Source organism: Anopheles marshallii, chromosome 2 (genome assembly GCF_943734725.1).
Source record: "Anopheles marshallii chromosome 2, idAnoMarsDA_429_01, whole genome shotgun sequence".
In the NCBI taxonomy this organism is placed as follows: domain Eukaryota; kingdom Metazoa; phylum Arthropoda; class Insecta; order Diptera; family Culicidae; genus Anopheles; species Anopheles marshallii.
Window position 1 is genome coordinate 41,751,174 of NC_071326.1, and position 6,000 is coordinate 41,757,173.

Consider the following 6,000-nt stretch of genomic DNA (forward strand, 5'->3'; position numbering starts at 1 on the left):
TTGTGGGGTCGTTACTGCAAACCCCACGGTTATTGGGGTTTTCGGTTTGTTGGGTTTTGACTTTGTGGGTCGAGCCGGGCGTTACATTGGTACGGGTGAAGCATTATGCTTCCAGCATTAAATTAAATGCCTATGCCGGTAATCGAACGATGCTAAAATTCACTCCCAGTGTAAACGTTGATGAAAGTGTACTAAAGTGAATTTTATGTGTGCAATTACAGCAGCGGCGTCGTTATACGCTCGCGTTTATGCCTTCCGGTGTTGTGCACTCCAAACATGTTAATGCTCATCATAGGCGTTCTCCCGTTCACGATGCGTTTTTCCTATCCTGCGGGATGACTTTGGTACAAAATTTTGAAATGACCCATCCCGTCCTTTTAAAACACAAACGCCCCAAGGGAGACATTTTCGACATTGGGTTGATGTTTTGATTTCCCTCACCCTGCGCCATCCGGGTTTCCCATTCCCGGTAACGTAAAAACATTTCGTCAGCCCCATCAATGCACATCCCTGCTGGTTGCAGTGCATAACCGTTGTTTTTACTATCCAACGAAAGGCCCCGATAAACATTTGTAATTGAAACAATTGAACCACGACATGGCTGGCCGCGTGTTCGGTTTACCGGTTGCCGCCTTCCTACAGCACGCAAACAATGCGTTGGAAACCCTCTAAAAGCACACCAAAACAACAAAAACCCGGCCTGTTAGCTGAACGCATGAGTCGAAAACCCCACCGAAAAAAAAAAGCAAAACAAGCATCTGATCGAGCGAAACCAAACTACCACACTTTTGGTCCCCTCCGCCGCTTTGAACCAATGAGTCAAGCATAACAGAAACAAGTCAACAATAAACACAAAACGCACCCAGTTTTCCGAAACGCATCGGGCCGGCCAACGACACGTAAAATATGCGCTCGATAAATCGGTAGATTTATTGTTCGCTTCCGGGTTGTATATACATTTCGTTGTTTTTTTTTCCTGTATTTTGGATGCCTTTTTCACTCCCAACCCACACCCACGTCCTTCTGTGCGGTGGCTTTTACAAACGGGGTGTCGGGATTTAATGTAACGTAGTTGTTTTTTACGACTCGTTTGCATGTCACCACAGTTTGGCTCACCGTATGGTCAGTTTGGTGTTGCGCCATTATGCGCTCGAATGGAAGAATCGAACCAACGTTCTATTTGGTCAACTGAATGCAGTAAAGTAAAGGCAGTAAAGGCAGTAAGTAAGGTGTCTCACGCGTCGAAATGAACTGGAACTTTAAAGTAACGTGAATATTGTATCCCGTATCAGTACAAGTAGCTCTTTGAGTGATAGGATATGCCAGTTGGATTTGAGTATACCGAATACGTAAACCTCGATGACATGTTCATCTTTGAGCTGTCAGGTTGTAGTATTCAATCATGTTTTTTTTTGGGTTTTGTCATCTTTTCGAACATAATTAAGCATGACATGTGAGGTTCATATTGATTTCATTTACGGCTTATTAGTATTGTTTTACCACGTAACCGGATTACTAGTCCTTGCTAGGGGAGAACCGACCGTCCGTCAAAGAATTAGATTTTGTCTCGATCCTGTCACTAGGACCATGATTTAACGTTACTACATGATTTAACCTGAAATGCTGTCATTGTAATGTTTTTTTGTGTTTTTCTCATCGGTTATTGTGCAATCACGTGGGTGCTTCGTTTAATTGCTAAGAAGAATAAGAAAAGGTTCCCTAAAATAAATGAATGTTTTTTGAAGTGCTATTTTCAAACCGCTGCGGAAACAGTCGCCTTTGAGGACAGCACCAAAGCCGCAAAAGGAAGACAGACTAGACAGGGTGCTCTGTATCGTCCAGTCTGTATGCATCTGGTGTCTGTTTTGTTGCAGTCCAAGTCCGATCAATGAGCAAAGCAATCCACGTGTGGAAAGATCGCAGTTGGAACCATACCTCCACCGAGCAGTAATTGGACATTCTTGGAAATCACATCACAATATACACAGCAATAGAACTAAACCTTACAAGCCAAGATAACGAAACACCGATATGGACGACGCACATTGAACAATAGAACGTCTACAACAACTACATCCTCACTAGCTATAGTATCATCAATCCAACAACAACACAACACACACACACACATTCACAACCGAGCAAGTCTGGGATAAGGCAAAAGACATGCCTTGAATAATTTAATTGTGAAGTCAGTCAGTATATGGCTGAAAATATGATAAAGAGCCGTTAGAAATGTAGTTAAATTAAAAAAAAAAACAGTTTAATAAAAACATTACCCAGAGTTCTAAAACTCAAACTGGTGGTTGAATGAATTTGCATTGTGATTGAGTCAATGGATGTCTACTAAGTGTAGAATAATTCTTCGAAATTTCTTAATTAGGAATTTTGTGGAACTAGAAATAATTTTCAGCTTTATGACATCTATGCATCGAAACTATTCGATGGAATAGAATAGAGCTGGAGAGAGATGAAATTATTTGAAATATTTGTGAATTGTAGTTATTTCCATCAATTATTTTTGAACATAAAAAGGTATATTTGAACATAAATGGTTTTTGCTTTTCCTGTGGATGAAATCCGTGAGTAACTATCAACAAAATCGCGTGAATTCCTGATAGTTCTTGCACTAAAATGTGCGATACAATGATGCGTAATAAAAACAAATTTAGTTGGAAAATAGTTTCCATTCAGAAGTGGAGTTGCAACAGCCAAATTCTATTTGAACAATAAATTGAATGTGTTATTTCAGCAGACTCTCGTAGCGGATTTTTTTTTCCCTTTCCTTCACTACTGTTCTAAACCCGCGAACCACGTGTTGATAAATCCTCTTTTCCGCACCAAACCATCCAAAAAAAAAAAAAAACGGGAAAGTGCACTCATTTCAACGTCAAGTTTGTGATTTGTTTATTTTCCGTACGTTTGACATCGACCACCCGGCTCTACTCGTTCCACGTGCTCACCTGTCAAAGCAATATCGAGTGCTACTGTCAACCGTTAAGTCGTCGAAAAGCCAGCATCACCGTTTCGAGCTGTGAGTGCTGCTACGACCAAGGGTTGAGGGAGTAGCCGTGAGTAAAAATCACTAGCAGAAGCACCAATTTTATTGATCAACCATTGGCCGGTGCATTTACGGTTGACTTTGGCACCTCATTTTGGGGTTTTCGTGTTCGGCTTAGCGGGGGGAGGGGGCTGGGATATCGGAAGGCTATTCGCACGAGCTTTCAATAGTACGCGCAATGATTTTCCGGTAGCGGGTTCGAGTGCCTAATGCTTTTCCACGGTGTGAATTTATTTGTGTTTGTCCGTCCCAAACTGTCGGCTACCAGGACACAAGGATACATCCGTTTCCACCCGCACCACCACCACCATCAGGCGTCCTTCATCGGCACATCGGTTTGTTTGCATCTCTCAATGTACGTTATGTGGACGAGCCAGCACGCAAACCAAAATGTATGGCCGGAACGGTAAATGTTGTATGGAAAATGTTGCCTTTTATAATCTTCCCCACATTCCGGCCGCGCCCTTTCACACTCAGCATTACCCTTCCCGACCGGTCGGTCAAATGCATAACCACCAACGCCGCCCTACAGCCACCACCACACACTAACACACGCTACTGCGAGACGCCACCCCAATGCGTGCGCGAGTTCCGTGCGTGTTTATTATTATTATTTTCACTATTTATGTTACTGGAAAAACATAGCCATTTATAAACGCGTTTTTCCAGCAGGCGGGCGTGTGTGAGAACCGAAACCTCACGTAATACCACCCCCTTCCACTTAAAAAAAACCGTCTCACACTATAAACCCTTCGCTATTGCTGCTATGGAATGTTTAGGATTCATTTTTCCAAATAAAAACGGCACCTCACATGCTGACGGGTGGAGTTTTATTCGTTTGGATGGAGCAGCAAGGAAAAAAAAAGAGCTACGTCCCATTATAATGCTTCAAAACACACTCGAAATCGGTAGCGCAGAAATAAGGAACTCATGAAAGCCATAGATACCACTGCCCCGAGGGTGGATGGAATCGAAATTGTGCGTGAAAATGTGATCTTACCTCGATGCGATTCCATTTATGCCTTCCTGTGTGTTTGAACGCCCATCACAGGTGGAACGTTCTAGTTATGGGGGCAATTGTTTCGGCTGTGCGTCCTACCACCATCAACCGAAGAGGGAAAATAATTAAATGATGAAACCGATGATATGCGTCATATTAACTGGTAGGTTGAATTTATTTTAATTAAATAAATGAGCCTTTTAATTTGGCTGCGATCGTAACGTTTTGGTTTCATCGCTCTGCCAGCGTCCGAGCGGGCCGGGCGTTACGTTTCCCGGTCACATTTGTCTTTACTGTGCGTGCGAGTGATGAAAGTTGAAGGAAAAGTTTTTATTTTCCAATAAATTTTCCCTCTACACACACGCACACCCCTGACGTAGTTTATTATGCACTACATCATAATAACAGGGAACGTATAAAGCCACATGTTATTTCACTCTCGCCGTGACGTGACGGAACGAAACGCACACACACATACACACACGTGCTTCGCATAATGTCTCGCGGGAAATTTGGCAAAGTGCGTTCTGGTTATAGTAAACAATTATCGACCAACACTAGAAGCCATCATGGGTTGGGGGCTATTCCCTTGTTTATTTCGCAACGAGCATTATTGATATGCATGCGCATGATGAATCATGGCCAGTAGCACTGAAAATGGCATCGCTATTTTGCCGGTGTTCTTTCCCTTTCTGTGTTTTGCAATGTGAGCCACCAGCAATCCAACCCGTGCCAGAAGCATTTGTTTTTGTTTCTCTGGTTTTGCATCCATACGAACAACTATTTTTGGAGTTGTTTTTCCTTTCCGCGGCAAAAAAAAAAACCATTCCCATATTCGAGGGAAAACAAAGCAAGCAGTTCACGCGAGAAAGAGACAGAACGAGAATGAGAGACCGGTGCAGAAATAGCAACCGAACCACGCAGTAGATACTTATCGGGGGAGGTAGGGTTTATGTGCCGGGTTTATGCGCCGTTTGAGCCTGCAGCTGCTTCCACTTGCAGCGGAGTGTGTTTTCCCGATTGTGCATGTAATGCACCAAGCGATAATTACCTCCATCTTTGGCGCACAATCGACTAAATTATTCATTATTACTGCATCATCTGCATCTTTCCGTACCCGTGCCCTGACGGAGTCCGGTTTTCCATTTGCACGGAGCCACAGTTCACGCCAGCACTCGAAAGCACGAAGTGGCCCCCGTATGGAAAACTAAAGGGAAAATGAATGGAACATAATTCTATTGCAATGACCTCCTGCTTCTGCTGCACATTGAAAGTCATCACATTCGTGCTCTCGGCACTTTCTTTCTCTCACACTGACTGTTTCGTTCCGCACAATCTTCCATCTACACGAAATGGCAGTATTTATGGATAGAGTTCTTGATCGGTAGAACAGGCCGTTGGATCGCAGTTTGCGATGTGGTTTCGTGAGCAAAAAAGAAAGCCCCCTCCCCCGAATATGCGATGCGACGGTGCTAAGCTAGCTGACTTTATAACGCGCGTGTGCTCGCTTCTCCCCCGAAAGGGAAGCTGCTTTAAGCGAAGAAGCAAAGTTTTGTGGAATTTATGGATCGTGATTACTTTAATGAACGGGCGCATAAAAAGGCGGTGAAGTTGCGAGAGTTCATTGAGGACAATTAAAACTGGTCAACCTCGTAGGGGGTTGTGTGCTCTGGATGGTGGTTTGGGTGGCCGCATATTGAATGCGATTAATAATTGTACGATCGTGTCATGCAGTGTTGCCGGATTCACATCCATCCACTTTGCAGATATTGAGTTTTATTGTTTCCATTAAATAAATGGCCATGAAAAATTAATACTTGAAGTCGTCCGCAATGGCTAAAGATTATTAAAACAGGTTTGAAAACAAAAGTTTTCTCTCAACAAGTGTAAGTTGACTGATGTTTGATAGAAACGCCGGAATGTATGCATGATGAATCTC